This window comes from Balaenoptera borealis (assembly GCF_965194805.1).
Source record: "Balaenoptera borealis genome assembly, chromosome: 7".
NCBI classification, from domain to species: domain Eukaryota; kingdom Metazoa; phylum Chordata; class Mammalia; order Artiodactyla; family Balaenopteridae; genus Balaenoptera; species Balaenoptera borealis.
This window is the reverse complement of record NC_138864.1, coordinates 53726710-53744946: the sequence shown is the minus strand read 5'-3', so window position 1 is coordinate 53744946 and position 18237 is coordinate 53726710. Positions and strand designations below refer to the sequence as shown.

General features: G+C 38.3%; 1 long non-coding RNA gene and 1 pseudogene across 3 annotated transcripts in view; both read left to right on the top strand.

The window, feature by feature from the left end:
* Positions 1-6793: 6793 nt before the first annotated feature.
* On the top strand, positions 6794-9883 carry LOC309631678 (ATP synthase subunit alpha, mitochondrial pseudogene; annotated as a pseudogene). Its single transcript has one exon. The product of its transcript is annotated as an ATP synthase subunit alpha, mitochondrial pseudogene (transcript).
* Positions 8053-18237, top strand: part of LOC309631772 — a 25355-nt gene continuing 15170 nt past the window's right edge. Inside the window, exons 1-3 of one of the 2 annotated variants that reach the window (XR_014246520.1) lie at positions 8053-8232; positions 15960-16048; positions 17820-17940. This is a non-coding gene — a long non-coding RNA (uncharacterized lncRNA). Of the gene's footprint in view, positions 8233-12922; positions 16049-17819; positions 17941-18237 lie in introns of those variants that run through there. The other variant, XR_014246521.1, reaches the window with a different exon arrangement.

The following is an 18237-nucleotide window of genomic DNA, read 5'->3' as shown; positions in this document are numbered from 1 at the left end:
ATTCTCCACGGTCGGGTAGACCAGCTGAAGTTGATAGCGATCAAATTGAGACATTAATTGAGAACAATCAACATTATACCACGTGGGAGATAGCCGACATATTCAACATACCCAAATCAAGCGTTGAAAATCATTTGCACCAGCTTGGTTATGTTTATTGCTTTAACGTTTGGGTTCTATATAAGTTAAGCGAAAAAAACCTTCTTGACAGTACTTCCACATGCGATTCTCTACTTAAACGTAGGAAAAGTTCCGTTTTTAAAACAAATTGTGATGCATGATGAAAAGTGGATACCATACAATAACGTGGAATGGAAGAGATCGTGGGGCAAGTGAAATGAACAACCAGCAACCACACCAAAGGCCGGCCTTCATCCAAAGAAGGTGATGTATATATGATGGGATTGGAAGGGTGTCCTCTACTATGAGCTCCTTCCAGAAAACCAAACAATTCCAGCAAGTGCTGCTCCCAATTAGACCAACTGAAAGTAGCACTCAACAAAAAGTTCCGGAATTAGTCAATAGAAAGCACATAATCTTCCATCTGGATAACGCAAGACCACATGTTTCTTTGATGACCAAGCAAAAGCTGTTACAGCTTGGCTGGGAAGTTCTGATTTATCCGCTCTGTTCACCAGACATTGCACCTTTGGATTTCCATTTATTTCAGTCTTTACAAAATTCTCATAATGGAAAAAATTTGAATTCCCTGGAAGGCTGTAAAAGGCACCTGGAACAGTTCTTTGCTCAAAAAGATTAAAAGTTTTGGGAAGATGGAATTATGAAGTTGCCTGAAAAATGGCAGAAGGTAGTGGAACAAAACGGTGAATGTGTTCAATAAAGTTCCTGGTGAAAATGAAAAATGTGTCTTTTATTTTACTTAAAAACCGAAGGAACTTTTTGGCCCACCCAATATTTATTACTAGATGTAATTTATAAATAGTATCTCTTTACATTTTGTTTTTATTACTTGCATATAGAAAAATAAAAGAACAAACACTTTGATAACTCCCAGAATTGAGACATAAACAGAAGAGATGCGATGCATGTCTGCTTACGTAAGGAACTAAGAAATTTTCTGGAAAGTAACTCATGCTAGTAGATGAAACCTGTGGGATGCCAGGGTATGTTTCAAGGGTAGTAGTACGAGTAAACAGGAAATGACTGCTATATTCTCTGTGGTCTTCTCCTAGTTTTTCTCTGGGGATCTTGAGAAAAATGTTTATCTTTAAACAGTGTTTAATGCACATCTGACTGTATTATGATAGATGGATATAATTTAAATAAGACATGATCAAACTTTTAATCCAGTTATTTCTATGCAAAAAAGTCATCATGTATTTTAATATAGAAAATAAATATGATTTTTGAAGTTGATTTTTTAAAATACTCTAGCTTTTTAAAGTTGAAGTTGAGAAAATTTGTTTCTTAACTTCCATTACTTTAATAGTATGACTTTTGGCAAATATGTGATTTCTGACTCAGTGCCTTCAACTCCAAAGCATTGATGATGCCTATCCTTTGTGACCCCATGGGGTTTTGGTACAATAAACAGAGTATATCTAAAACCCTTTGAGTTCTTAGGAAGGAAATATATAAAAGGAAATATATTTAAAAAATATATATATATATATTTTAAATAAATTTATTTATTTTATTTATTTTTGGCTGCGTTGGGTCTTCATTGCTGCGCGTGGGCCTTCTCTAGTTGTGGCGAGCAGGCTTCTCATTGTGGTGGCTTCTCTTGTTGCGGAGCACGGGCTCTAGGCGTGCCGGCTTCAGTAGTTGTGGCTCTCAGGCTCAGTAGTTGTGGCTCACGGGCTCTAGAGCGCAGGCTCAGTAGTTGTGGCTCACAGGCTTAGTTGCTCCGCGGCATGTGGGATCTTCCCGGACCAGGGCTCGAACCCGTGTCCTCTGCATTGGCAGGCAGATTCCCAACCACTGTGCCACCAGGGCGCCACCAGTATATATAAAAGAAGTATAATGAAATTGTTCATCCCAAGTTCCTAGCACGAGGCCTTGCACAGACTTGGTTCAATACATATTTATTAATTTATCACGAGAAAAGGAGTCTGTGGAATTGCACTTAAAAAGCAATAGGAAGATATTTTACATTTCTACATTTCTTAGATTGTGTCACAATGCAGTCCACATCCAGGACTTAGAGTTTTCTGAAAAACTCTATTACATGGTACAGTGTTTCAAATGGCAGGTTATGATCCATTAGGGAGATAGGATATCAGTTTAATGGGTTATGACTAGCATTTTGAAGTAATGGAATAAAATGGAAATAAATATCAGATGGCATCATAAGTAATAACAGTATTTCCTGAAACTTTTGATTCATATATCTGTGTGTGTGTGTTTCCTGGGTCATGATGTAAAATATATTTCTTTGGTAGGTTCAGGTTAAAAAAAGTTTTGAAGGCCACTGATATAATTATACAGATTATAATTTACACAGAGCTGTTCTCATTTTGCTTGATTTAAGAAGACAAATAATTGGAACAGAATTCTAGTTTGCTGCTAGCAGCAAGGAAAATAACAGAATTCTAGTTTGCTGCTAGCAGCAAGGAAAATAACAGAATTCTATGCCAGAAAAGCTGTATAGGACTCCCCCCACTGCAACCCCGGTTGGGGAGGTAATTAGAAGAAACTAAAATACACCTGCTTTACTAATCAAGTCATGTTTTGGGAGGTCCTTGGTCAAATTTTTTTTTTTTTTTTTGGGCCATGCCGTGCAGCACGCGGGATCTTAGTTCCCTGACCGGGGATCGAACCCATGCCCCCTGCCGTGGAAGCATGGAGCCCTAACCACTGAACCGCCAGGGAATTTCCCGGTCAAATTTTTCTTTATAAGCTTACCGCCCCTCATACTGTGCAATTAATGATTTTCTCATTTCTTATAGGAAACAAATGGCACTGTCAAAGTATGACTATCAACTAATGTTTTTAAGTCACACCAAGAACTGTGCATATCCTATCATGAAGACAAATTTTACATATTGCTTAAAAGGAATGAAAATTTATATTGTTCAAATTCCTGTAACAAGTCCCTCTCTTTCTTCAAATTATGCTTACTTGCTACTTAATATATCTACCTGAGGAAGGCTTCCTCACTGAACCTATTTCAAACGAGGCGACAGAGCTTTACATTTATTTTCAGCATTTTACTATGAAAGTTCATCCATGCAGCAAGGTTGAAAGAATATGCCCACCATCTAGATTCTACCATTAATTCTTTTGTTATACTCTGCCACATCTATCCATTAAACCATCTGATTTTTTTATGCTCTTTGAAACAAATGACAGTTTTCAGCCACTTTTCCCTAAGTACTTTAACATGCACGTCATTAACTCAAGTTCAGTATTTAAAGTTTCTTCTCTAGATGTAAAGTTTATATACAATGAAATGCACACATTTTTAGCATATATTAGCTGAGTTTTGACAAATTCATTAGCCTGCTACCCAAACTTCTGTTAATATAGAGAACACTACCATCCCACCAAAAAGGCCCCTTATACCGTTCCTAGTCAAATCCTACCCCACCCCAAGGCAGTTTTTTCCACCATAAATTAATTTTGCCTATTCTAGAGTTTCATATAAATGGAACCATACAGTGTGTGCTCTTGTTTCTGGCTGCTTTCACTCATCATAATGTTTCTGATTTTCATTTATGTTGTTGCGTGTGTAATTTGTTTAATGCTGAGTAGTATTTCATTATATGAACGTAACACAGTTTGTATATTTTTTCTCCTATTGATAAACGTTTGGGCTCTTTCTAGTTTGGGGCTATTATGATAAAACTGCTGTGAACATTCTTTTTTTTTAAATATTTATTTATTTATTTGGCTGCGTTGGGTCTTAGTTGCTGCACGTGGGATTCATTGTTGCGGTGTGCCAGCTCAGTAGTTGCAGCACATGGGCTCTAGAGTGCACGGGCTCAGTAGCTGTGGCACGCGGGCTTAGCTGCCCCGCAGCGTGTGGGATCTTAGTTCCCTGACTAGGGATCGAACCCACGTCCCCTGCATTGGAAGACAGATTCTTAGCCACTGGACCACCAGGAATTCCCATGAACATTCTTACAGAAGTCTTTTTTGTGAACATAAATTTTCATTTCTTTTGGATAGATACCTAGGAGTGACATTACTGGGTCATATGGTAAGTGTGTTAAGAAATGCACTGTGTCTTCCAAAGTGGTTGTGCATTTGGCACTCTCACTGGCAGCAGAGTTTTGATTAGATGCCTCCACGTTTGCCCACGCTCAGGGAGGAAATAGCAGGGCCATAACACCTCACTCCTTTGAAACAGTTGCTCCATTGTGCCCACAGGACATAGCTGTAGATGGTGAGCAATCGCGTAACGTCGTGTGAGTGGAGGTCCCGAACTGTTCATGCACACAATGGAAAAAAGAAAGTTCTACCGGCAGAAGGATGAAAAAACATTGTCTTCAAGGCAGAGAATAAAGGGACTAATAGAAGGACCCTTGGACCAGTCTCTGTCTGTTGGTGTCCACAAACTTATCTCATTGCTAATTTAAAGAAAGTGAGGCCTAGCCCAGAGGAGAGAGTAACTCTGGCAATATTCTAAACCAAGTTGCTACCTATTTCCCTGGGAATAATTGTGTGTGTGTGTGTGTGTGTGTGTGTGTGTGTATATATGTTTTCTTGTACTGTAGATTTACTGCACAACTCTCAGGTACCTGTAGAATGGGTTTTTAATTTCCATTCCATATTCCTGTCAGTTTGCATGTTTTTCTTTATTCTATTAATATGGTGAATTGCATTGATTGATTTTCAAATATTAAACCAACATTGCATTAAATGTAATGTGTTATTTCTTTTTTATGTTATTGGATTCAATTTGCTACTATTTTGTTTTAGGGGTTTTTAAATCAATAGATTTATGAGATTTATGAAAAAAATTGGTCTGTAATTTTCTGTCCTTGTAAGCCCTTCAGTTTTGGTATTGAGTTTATTCTGACATCATAAGACAAGTTGAAAAGTATTCTCTATAAGAGCATGTATAAGATTGATATTATTTCTTTGTTAATTTAGAAGTCACTAGTGAAGTGATATGGCCTGGAGATTTCTTTTGGGGAAGGTCTTTAATTATGGGTTCATTTTCTTTCATAGGTATAGGGTTATTTAGATTTATTTTTAATTTTTGTGTTAATTTTAGTAAGTTGCTTTTTCTCTATTTTTCTTGTCCATTTAAATTTTCAAGTGTATTGGCATAAAGCTGTTGGTAATATCTTATTGTCCTTTTTATATCTACTGCATGGTTTTTAATGATGTTGCCTTTCATTTATATTAGTTTTTGCTTTGCTCTTCAATTATTTCTTAGATAAAAGGTAGCATTTTATGCCCACTGTCTGTGACATGATTTATACATTTAAAAATATATTCTGGAGATCACTTCATAGCAGTAATCAAGAGTCTTTCTCATTTTTAAATGTTGCACAGGACTTCATTGTGTGGTTGTTCATGCCTCCAGTCCCCTTTTAATGAATGTTTGGTTTGTTTTCAGTCTTCTTACTATAACAAATAGTGCTGAAGGGAATACCTTTGTATGTATGTATTAAAACAGACTTGCTGGTTATGATCTCATTTATATGTGGAATCTCAAACAAAAACAAAAACCAAGTTCATAGATAGAACAGATTGGTGGTTGCTAGAGGCGGGAGTTGGAGGGTGGGCAGATGGGTAAAGGGAGTCGAAAGGTACAAATTTCCATTTATAAAATAAATAAGTCGTGGGGATGTAGTGTACAGCATGGCGAGTATAGTTAATAATACTGTATTGCATGTTTGAAAATCGCTAAGGGAGTAGTAAATCATCAAAGCTCATGTCACGAAAACAATTCCGTAACTATGTATGGTGATGTATGTTAACTGGACTTACTGTGGTGATCATTTCACAGAGTATACAAATATCGAATCATTATGTTATGTACCTAACATATAAAGTTGTATGTTATGTACCTAACATATGAAGTTGTATGTCAATTATACCTCAAAAAATTAATTAAAAAATTTTTTTGCTAGTGTTATCTTTGGGATAGATTTCTAGAAATGGGATTTCCTAAAAATGGGGGAGGGGCAATAACTATAGATTAAATTTAAGAGCTATAACAACCAAATACAGTAGATGATCCTTGATTGGATCCTGCTATGAAAAAGTGAGCTATAAATAACACTTTGAGGACGTGGGTAAATGGGAATGGGTGTGAGATGAAACTAGAGAGCTATTTTCATGTTGGGGAGGCAATACCATTGTATTTAGATCGGAGAATTTTTTTTTTCTTTTAGAAGTGTAAAGTATTTTGGCATAAAATGTCATAATGTGTGACACTTACTTTGAAACAGCTCAACCACAATAATAAAAAATGAAATAGATTGATAAATCAATAAAGCTAATATGACAGAATGTTAACAATGGCTGAATCTTAGTGGATTTATAGGCATTCATTGTACTATTTTTTTCTACTTTTGTATGTTTGTAAATTTCATAATAAAAAGTAAAAAAATTAAAAAATTATACAAGCATGTATATTATGTTTCTAGTGAGTTATTCTTGCATTATTTTATCTTTACATGTGACTTTATCCATAATAAGGATTTTTCCCTTAACAACATATTTTGTCTGCTATTAATATAATTATCTCATAATCCTCTTACATAGTATCTCAAAATACTGGAATTTCTGGTGTAATTTCTTTTGGTTAATATTTGCTTGGAAGTTGGTCCAGAGGTTGCAGCTGCAGAGGAACCACCCAAGGAGAGCTGCAAAGATGCTGTCTGGACACGTGGTCTTGGGCTGTGGCTTGCACCCTCCCTTGGCAGGCCAGACTGGTCTTCAGAATGCTTTGGGATCATCCTTCGTTGCCACAGGGAACCTCCATGCCTCTTAACACTTGTCTTCAGAAGACTGGCACTGCTGAGGTATCCTCTGTTCTTGAAGAGCGTAATCTTGGAGCCAAAACCTCTGTTGACTGTGAAGAAACAGGGTGTGTCTCAAGTATTGGTGATAGTATTGGTTGAATACATGGGCTGAGGAATGTTCAAGCAGACGAAATGGTAGTGTTTTCTTCAGGCTTAAAGGGTATGTTTCAACTTGGGAACTGACAATGTTGGTCTTGTTGTGTTTGGACATGATAAACTAATTAAGGAAGGAGATATTGTGAAGAGGACTGGAGCCATTGTGAATGTTCTAGTTGGTGAGAAGCTACTGGGTTGTATAGTAGATGTCCTTGGTAATGTCACTGATGGCAAGGATCCAGTTGGTTCCAAGACCCATTGGTGAGTTGGCCTGAAAGCCCCTGGCATCATTTCTCCAATCTCTGTGCAGAAACCAGTGCAGACTGGCATTAATGCTGTGGATAGCTTGGTGCTGATTGGTTGTGGTCAGTACAGGCTGACGATTGGTGACTGACAGACTGGCAAAACATCAGTGATTGACAGAATTATTAACCAGAAACATTTCAGTGATGGATCTGATGGAAAGAAGAAGCTCTACTATATCTACACTGCTATTGGTCAGAAGAGATCCACTGTTGCCCAGTTGGTGAAGACACTTACAGATGTGGATGCCATGAAGAACACCAGTGTGGTTTCAGCCACTGCTGCTGACACTGCCCTCCATCAGCACCTGACTCCTTATTCTTGCTGTGCCGTGGGAGAGTATTTTAGGGATAATGGCAAACATGCTTTGATCATCTATGATGAATTATCCAAACAGGCTGGTGCCTCTGCTGATCTGCAGACCACTCAGCTACTCATGAGGCCCAGCCTGATGATGTGTTCTACTCACACTCTCATCTACAGGAGAGGGCAGACATAATGAACGATTCTTTTGGTGGTGGCTCCTTGACTTCTTACCAGAAACACAAGCTGGTGATGTGTCTGCTTACATTCCAACGAATATCGTTCCTATCCGTGATGGACAGATCTTCTTGGAAACAGAATTGTTCTACAAAGGTATCTGCCCTACCATTTACATTGGTTTTTCTGTGTCCTGTGTTAGATCTGCTGCCCACACCAGGTCTGTGAAGCAGGTGCAGGCACCATGAAGTTGAAATTGGCTCCTATGGTGAGGTTGCTGCGTTTGCCCAGTTCAGTCCTGACCTCCATGCTTCTACTCGACAACTCTTGAGTCATGGTGAGTATCTGAGTTGCTGAAGCAGGGACAGTATTCTATGGCTGTTGAAGAACTCGCAGCTCTTATGCTGGGGTAAGTGAGTATCTTGATAACTGGAGCTGTTTCTATTTTTGTGTGTGTGTTTTTGTTTTTGCTGAAGTATTTAGAAGCAAATCTTAGATGGCATGCTATTTAACCCAGCCACTTCATTATGCTTTGAAAGACAAAATTTTTTTTCCTTAGGTAACCGCAAATCCATTTTTACATCTAACAAAGGAAATAAAACATTTCTGAAGTTTTAATACAAACTATTAACATTTCTCCGATTGTCTCAAAAAATGCCTTTTTACAATTATTTTTTTCAGATCAGAGTCCAAACAAGGTCCACATCTTGAATTTGGTTCTTAGGGTCTCTAGGATCTCTTTTCATCTGGAGGAGTGCTCCTTTTCCCCTCCCTTATTCCATTTACTTCTTGAAGAAAGTGGGTCAGTAGTCCTGCTGTCTAGAAGTGAGATCTAAAGACTTGATTAAATTCTGTTTCAAGTTTTGACGAGACTAGCTGTAGGTGATGTTACAGACTTCATATTGTTTCATCACCTGGAGAACCACATAGTGTCAGATTGTCTCACGTTTTTAGTAATGCTTAATTCAGGTGGTGACAACCTAGTTCCTTCATTATGAAGTTTCCCAACAGTCTTTTAACTAATGATTTTAATATCTATTGATGACTATTGTCTGATTCATTTTGAAATAGGGGTTGCAAGATGGTGATTTTCTAATTTGATCATTACTTCTACATTTATTAGCTACAAGTCTTCTGTATAGAAAAACTTTTCTGCATCCTTTAGGCTTATTTGGTTACCCTGAAATAGTGTTCATACCGAAAAGACAGGCGAGATCTTTAATTATTTCCTTTAAATTATCCAATTTCAGAGTAATGTGTTGGTTACCTAGCAACCTCCATGATGTCCAAAGAATCTCTCTCTCTGTCTTTTTCCTTTTTTGCATGTCACTACGAACTCATGGCTTTACACATTCAATGTATTTCTATCAGTTGTAGTTGTTTGATACTCACATTATTTTATTTTGGGCACATGGGGAAGCATTTTGATGTTTTCTGTATTTATTTAATATGGCAATATTAGCTTTTGATAGCTTCCTTGCTTTCTATCATAATGTGATATCCCAAGCTCAATTGGTACATTTCCTGGAATTGACTGTTCAGAAATAACCCTGAGTCCTTTTAGTGTGTGAAGGTGTTTTGAGACCAGAGTATGAAATTCTTGTTGCTACTTGATTATCATTGCTTCTTGGCCTTTCAGTGGACAGTTAGAAAATAAGTACTTTTTAAAAAATAAAGTTACAAGTTTATACTGATATTTACAACCACAATTTAAAATTACAAGGTTTTTCAACTGACATTTTGATGCTGAACATTAGTCCTTAGCAGCTTTAACATAGTTTCTTAGTTGTATTATGTTAAAATATATACATGTTAATAATAATACAATTGTTACTATTAACAATAAGAATACTAAGTGACATTAGGTATTTTAAGATTTGTTTGCCCTTTTAATATTTTTGTCCTAGGAACGTATTGCACTAAAAACTGTGTAGTCAAAATATTTTGTTCTGAGATCAATTGGAATAATTCTTTTCTCTGTGTGATTTTGTTACCAAACTGATACACCATTAGGTTCATTTGTTTCAGTTTGTTTTCAACTTCTAGGCATTGGTTTTTATTTTCTTAAATTTAGTTTTGTGTTTTGTTTACTACCTCCTTCTTGAAACAGTTCTTTTAAAAGTTTTTTTATTGAATTATAGTTGGATTTACAATGTTGTGTTAGTTTCAGGTGTACAACAAAGTGATTCAGTTATACACATGTACATATATATATTCTTTTTAAGATTCTTTTCCATTATAGGTTGTTATAGGATATTGAGTATCGTTCCCTGTGCTATATTGAATATTACTATATTTGTATATAATAACATATATTGCTATACTGAAATACTTCCTTTACTTTTCTTCTGGGACATTACTTTTTCTTGCATTTTATTTTTATTTTTTTTTCTGTCTCACTTGGGGCTTCGATTAAGTCTCCTTTCCTGGTTCCTCCTCCTCTTCCTGCTCTTAACTTTGGAGTGTACCAGGACCTCTCCTCCATTTATATTCATTTCCTAGTGAATGCGTCTTGTCCCATGGTTTTAAATACCACCTATTTTCTGATCGCTCACAAATTTATATCTCTGCCTGGACTTCTTCCTTGAATTGCAGATCTAGATATACAACTTTTTATTCACTATTGGCACTTGAATGTCTAATAGGATGTCTAAACTTAGCATATCCAAAGATGAACCCTCAATTTCCATCCAGCTGTTCCTCTGGCAGTCTCCCCTGTTTCAGTAAATGGCAACTCTATCACATTGCTCAGGCCTAATACCTTGAAGTCATCTCTGATTCTTTTCTTACATATCCTGTACCCAACTCACCAATATATCCTGTCAGCTTCTACCTTTGAAATATATTAAGAATCCAATCAATCCTCCATTTCTCACCAACTCCACTGCCATCACCCCCCACTAAGCTGCTGTAAATTCACCTGGATTATTGTAATGGCCTCATAACAGGTCTTCCTGTTTCCATCCATGCTTCTTTACAAGGTATTCTCTACTTGGCAGTCAGAGTGAGCTGTTAAAAGTCATTCCTTTGTTCAAAACTCTCCAGTACAGTCCTTCAAAATAATCTAGGTTTGGGGAAGGTGGATAGAGGTATAGATGGCCATGTATTGCTAATCGTTGAAACTGAGTGATGGCAACTTTAAATTCATTATATTGTTCTTTTATTTTCGTATATATTTGATACATAAAACAAAATCCAAACTCTTCAAAGGCTTTACAGTTGTCTATAACTGCACCAATATGGTAGCCACTAGCCACATGTGGTTACTGAGCACTTGAAATGTGCTAGTCTGAATGTAGATGTGCTGTGAGTATAAAATACACACTGGATTTTAAAGACTTCTTAAGAAAGAAAAAATGTCTCATTAATATTTTGTTATATTGATTATGTATTGAAATCATATTTCGGATATGGTGCTTCAAATAAAATACAGTATTAAAATTAATTTCATTTCGGACTTCCCTGGTGGTCTAGTGGTTTGGACTTGGTGCTTTCACTGCTGTGGCCCCGGGTTCAATCCCTGGTCGAGGAAGATCCCACAAGCTGAGTGGCGTGGCAAAAAAAAAAATTGTTTCTTTGTATTTTTAAAAATATGGCTGCTAGAAGATCTTTGTATGTGGCTCACATCATCTTTCCATTGGATCTGTGGCCATGCTTTCTCTCTGACCTCATCTCCTACGTTTTTTTCTCTCCTTTTTTTTTTGGCCACGCAGCTTGTGGCATTTTAGTTCCCCAACCAGGGCTTGAACCTGGGCCCTCGGCAGTGGAAGCGCAGAGTCCTAACCACTGGACCGCCAGGGAGGTCCCTTTTCCTCTCCTTAGCTCACACCACTCCAACCACACCGATCTCTCTGCTTAGAACAAGCAGAATACATTTCTGTCTCGGGACCTTTGCACTTGCTAACCTGTCTGCCTGGAGGTCCCTTTCTCAGTGTCCTGTGACTCACTCTCTTGTTTCCTTCAGAGATATTTACCTGATCTGTATAACACCTCATCCCCTTCACTCTCTAATCCCCTTAATCTGCTTTCTTTTTCTTTGTAATACTTATCACTACTGACTTGTGTTTTGTTAATTTGTATTCCTGTATCCTGAGCACCTAGCATAATGCTTATACAGCATAGGGCTTTTGGTAACAATTTGTGGAATGGATGTCTATAGATTGTGCAGGTAATTATGTTAAGTTCAATACTGACTTCATCTGCAGTAAGGTTCAGGTTTCCTAAATATATAAAGGATAAAAATTATTAGAGTAAAATCAACTTTAATTATAACTACATGAAATTCCCTGCGTGAGGAAACAGATGCTTTATAAAATGATATAAGATAGCTATTTTATTCCCTTCAAAGGAATTAAGGTAAAATAACCTTATACTAAATAATTTTTATATATTTGCATAATTAGTAAGATGGAGAGTTTAGAGATACTTAGGAGATATTCAAGAAAGTAAACAAAATACAGACCAAGACTTACTTAAGGGTCAGAAATGTTTTTTATCCAGTAGATAATATCCAGTTTCTCCAAGGAATTTTCCAAATTCTTTTATTAGTCTGGCATTTTTATTGTATTCATGGTAACCCAGTAAAGTGGGCTATGTCAAGGAGCTTAGAAATTTTTTTGAGTACACTGAAATTTTTCTTGTGTTAGTGAAACAAAACTTGGTCTGTTTATAAAATAACTTTTGAAGGCAGCCATTGTTTTTTATTTAAAATTAAAACTGTGAAGGAGGGAAAGGAACCAAAAAAAGGAAAAATGAGAAAGGAATATTTTTTTTTTTTTTAAAGAAATTCACGTTCTTATTTATTTATTTATTTTATTGATTGATTGATTGATTGCTGTGTTGGGTCTTCGTTTCTGTGCGAGGGCTTTCTCTAGTTGCGGCAAGCGGGGACCACTCTTCATCGCGTTGCGCGGGCCTCTCACTGTCGCGGCTCTCTTGTTGCGGAGCACAGGCTCCAGACACGCAGGCTCAGTAATTGTGGCTCACGGGCCCAGTTGCTCCGTGGCATGTGGGATCTTCCCAGACCAGGGCTCGAACCCGTGTCCCCTGCATTGGCAGGCAGATTCTCAACCACTGCGCCACCAGGGAAGCCCGAGAAAGGAATATTTTTAATTTATTGTCTTCATTTTAAAATGTAAGATGACTAAATGTACCAATGAAATAATTTAAAAGCAAGGGTATCTTTTCCTTATCTGAATATACTTGCAAATTCTATTTTAATTTTAAACAGTCTTGGTCACAGCATCCCTTCAACTGTAACAGGAAAAATGAAATGACACGAACAAGGTATGTGACAACTTGAGCTGTGAAATTTCAATAGGCAAAACTGACGAATCAGGGCTAGCATTATATTCAAGACCTTTAACTAAGACCTTTGAAGTACATCCTCAGTGATTTTTTTGTTTTTGTTTTTTCCTCAGTGATATTTTGGAATATTATTTTGTACTTGTTTAACAAACATTTACTAACTGTATATTGTATGTCAACACTGTACCAACTACGCACGGTTACAAAACTATACTTTCACAGTGGCTATCCTTCACTGAGTGCTAATTAAATGTCAAGTAAGTTTACAGAGATTATTTTAGTTAATCCTCGCGAAAGAGGTAATTTTATTACTCTCAGTATTCCAATGAGGGAACAGAGGCTTTCCAGAGAGTTCTGTTTTCAAAAAGTTTACCATCTAGAGCGATGTGAGTAGCAGTAGATAGAATATAAAGTGCTAAATGCTACAAGAAAGGGTGCAGAGGAAGGGTTGCCTTTGGAGTTGGGAATGAGGAAGGCCTTCCAGAGAACAGGATAGTTGTTCTGAATTTGAAAGGTAGGGAGGAGTTTGCATGGTGAAGAGTGGAGAATATTGCCAGCATATGCAAAGACATTGAACTCTGAAATGATTTGAGCATTAGTGAGAACTTTTCTATAAGCCTTTGATTTATTCATCATCTACCACACATTCTGTATTTCCATATTCAAACAAAGATCTGGCTTAGGCAATGAGGAATCATCTGATTGAGTTATTATCAAGGGCTGGAGTGCTGGCAGGGCTTGTTCGGATTAGCATATGTGTTAGAACTTCACGTCCTAGGCTTTGGCCTTAACTTGGCAGGTCTCCCGGGGGTAGATTCCACACTGAATAGCAGAATGGCTAAGAAAACAAATTCTTGTGCCAGACTGTCTGGGTTTAAATCTCAGCTCTGCCACTTCTTACCAGCGGATGTGACCTTGGATATGTTACCAAACATTTTTATGCCTTACTATCTTCATTTGGAAAATGAGAACAATAATGACAGAACCTACTTCATCATAGGATTGTTATGAGGATAAAAGAAGTTAATAGATACAAAGCTCTGAGAATAGTGCCTGGTACTTAGGAAGCTCTGTATAAGTACTAAGTACTAGTATTACTTGAGACTAGTATTTAAACAAAATGCTACTTTGTTCATTTAGAGTGAACTTTGTTCCTTTCTCATGGTGCTAAGAATCTCCTAGGTCCTACTTTTTTGGTATTAAGATGCCTGAGATGCTAAATTTTGAATCAGAAAGTTGTTTGCTGGGAATTGGCCTAGAATATTTGTCCTAGGCCCTAGTAAAGGCCAGTGAGATATCTCTCCACCATAACAGAAACATTCTCTGTTCGTTGGGTTACATCTCCCAGAATCATTATCTTACTTCTTTGTTACTATCTGCCCGGCCAGATATAGCTAGTGGGTTCAGAGTCGAATGGAGATAGAACTTGGAAAGAACCCCTGAAGTGCTAGTTGTTAAGCCAGGATCTTTTTGATAAGACATGCAGGGTGACCTATTTGAGGCTCTGCTGTCTACTCTACAGACCCCGTGGTGGAAAGTGGCTGGGGTTTCCCTAACTTGGAAAGACTTGGAGCAATTCCTGTAGTTCCTTGATTATTCCAATGTCCCTGATAGACTAGAGACAGGGAAGGCTTTATTACAGAACTCTTGATGCATTCTTTAGAACCCTCAGCTAAGTAAACTAGCTCAGGACTTTGCTTGGACTTTGTTTTCTATATATAATATCACGTCATCTGCAAACAGAGACAGTTTTACTTCTTCCTTTCTGATTTGGATCCTTATTATGTCTTTTTGTTGCCTAATTGCTCTGGCTAGTACTTCTAGTACTATGTTTAATAAAAGTGGCAAGAGTGGGAATGTTTGTTTTGCTCCTGGTCTTAGAGGAAAAACTTTGTTTCTTACCACTGAGTATGATGTTAGCTGTGAGCTTATCATATATGACCTTTCTTATGTTGAGTAACATTCTCTCTGTGCCTAGTTTGTTGACAGTTTTTATCATGAATGGATTTCAGATTTTGTCAAGTGCTTTTTCTGCATCTGTTGAGATGATCATACAATTTTTAACCTTCATTTTGTTATGTGGTGTATCATATTAATCTCCTTTGACAGTTGTTGCAGTTGTGTGCTTCTGGCCACATCTTGCCTGTTCTATATATCTATATATAATTGTATATATTTGAATGAAACCCATCACATATACAGATGCCATGTGCACATAACCATAATAATAATTGGCAAGGTTAAAGAGGCAGCCAGAGGAGGGCTGATCCTCAGAGAGTTGTGGAGTTGGTTAATAGAACACAGTTCCTTTAGGAGTGAAATGGATGGACAATAACAAAGGAATCTACTCAATATGTATCATTAAAATAAATCCACCTCAGGAGGCTGAGAGCAGTTGCTCCAATAAAGTCATGCTCTCTTGTTCTGTTTCCAAACTTGAGTCAGTTTTTCAACCCAGAAACCATTGACTGAGGAAAAGTCATGTCCCCAGGAGAAGGACACTGCAACACATGTCAAATACATGTGGTAATGATTCCCCTAGTCCTTCCCCAAAGGGACTTACCTCCAGCTATTTGAGTAATTGCACTGGGGACAAAGGTAAGAATAACCCAATATTTGTTGAATGCAGGGTCTGAATTCACAATGATACCTGGGATCCAAAGCACCTCGTATAATGGGTGCATATGGCAGCCAGGTAATAAATGGAGTCCTGGCCAAGGTTTGGCTCACAGTGGGTCAACAATGTCATTTGTTTAGCCTCTGAATGTTTTATTAGAGCGAATACTTAGTACTTCATAAAATCCCTCGCGTTGTGTCCCTGACCTACAGGATAAGGATCATTATAGTGGGAGAGACAAAAAAAGAAAGAAAGAAGGAAGAGAGAAGAGAAGAGAAGGAAAAGGAAAAGAAAACACCAAGTAAGTGGTAATCTCTGAAACTGCCTCTATCCCTCAGCCAAATAATAAATCAAAAACACTATCTTAACCTGGGGTGGTGGTGGAGGAAATTAGTGAGCCTGTGAAGTATCTAAAAGATGGTTGATTCCCATCATCTGGGTTGTAAAGAATGACAGCAGACTGCCACAAACTGTGCTAAGTCATAGGCTCAACTGCAGTTGAAGTGCCAGATGTGGTGTCCTTTCCATTGCACGTGAACATATTCCCAAGTACCTGGTAGGCAGACATTGATTGGGTAGATGCATTATTTCCATCCCCGTTAGGAAAATAAAAGATCAGAAACAGTGTGTATTCACAGGGAAAAGATGACAGTATACCTTTGTAGTTTTACCTCAGGGCTATTTAAACTTTCTTGTCCTTTGTCATCCAGTAAGTTGAAGAGGATGCCACAGAGAACATCACATTAATACATTATATCAATGGTAACATATTTATTGGACGATATGAGCAAGAAGTCGCTAACATATTGGAAACTTTGATAAGACACCCTCCCTAGAGGGTGAGAGAGATACCGTAAGAAGGTTCAGGGACCTTGTCACATCAGTAATATTTTTAGAGTTCCATTGGTCAGGGGCATTCCAGGACATGCCATCCAAAGTAAAGGACAAATTATTGCACCCTGAACTTCCTAAACATGAAAAAGGTAGCATAATGCCTAGTAGGCCTCTTCAGATCTTGGAGGCAGTATATTCCAACTGGGAATACTGCTTCCACCCAGTGGCATGAAAGGCTGCCAGCTATAAGCAGAAAAGGGCTCTGCAGTCATGTAACCAGGCAGGTTCAAAGGTTCTAGAGACTTCAGTGGTAGGAAAGCTGGAGTTTATGGCAACCACCAATAGGGAATCACAACCGAGGCCCTGGGGGTTTTAGAATAAGGCCATGCCATCTTCAGTGGAGAACTATATACTTTATGAAAAATGAAGATAGTTTGTTGTATGAGATGATGATGTATGAGAGATGAATTACCTGACCATGGGGCAAAATCATCATGTGGTTACAACTGGCAATCTTGAGCTGGGGTTCTATCAGAACCATCCAGTCATAACTTGGAGCAGGTGCAGCAATAATCCATGGTAAGATGGAACTGGTACATACAGGGCTGAGCAAGAGCAGGACCCGAGGGTTTGTGGGAATTGCACAAGCAGGCAGCCCAGACCCCCATGTCGTCCATCAATGTTGTATCAGTTCCTGTCTCTTGGGTCACACCTACAGGTGTATGGGCCATCCTTTAAGACCAGATGCAAAAAGGAGGAAAAACCCAAACTTGGTTCATGGACTAGTTGCTTCTGTGGTTGCAAGCTGGAAATAGATAGCATCCTCCATACAGCTCCACTCAGGGGTGGTACTGAAAGCCAGTCACAAGGGAAAATCTTCCCAATGGGCAGAGCTTCAAGAGGTGAAGCTTGAAGTCACCCCCTTTGTGTGGAAAGAGAAGTGGCCTGAGTTCAGAATATATGTGAACCCTTGGGCAGTGAGAAATGACTGGCTGTTAAGTGATTTGTGGAGAGAAAGATTGGAAGATTGCATGTCAGGGGGTAGAGGCACGTGGCATATGGGAGTGGGCATGAAGTTGTGAGCATCTTCATGTCATACGTTAATACCACCCTAATGCTGGCACAATGGGTACATAAGCAAAAGGGCTATGGTGGCAGGGATGAAAGCCACGTATGGGCTCAATGGTATGGGCTCCTATTCACTTAAGTTGATCTAGTGTTTCTGCTTTTGCCTGAAGTTCAACTTGCCAGAAACAGCGACCAACACTGAGCTCCTGATATGGCACAATCCCTCCAGGAGACCAACCTGGCACTTGATGACAAGTTGATCACGCTAGGCACAGTAACAACATATTCCAGGTAGGAGATTGTCTTTCTTGCTCATGCCATCACTTTTTGAGGATTTGACTTATTGGCATGGCATCATACATAATTTCCTGTTACACCAGGGGGTTGACTGTATGGCGAAGGTGTTGGAGTGAGCCCATGGGCACGTGGTCCACGGTCTTAACTCATATAGAATCACCCAGAAGCTTCCTAAATGATAGAGTATTGGAATGGCCTGTTAAAGGCACAGCTGTAGCATTAGCTTGGAGGTGTGGAGGTGATATTTTTGAGGATGGGGTATCACCTAGGATGCAGGATACACTTTGAGTT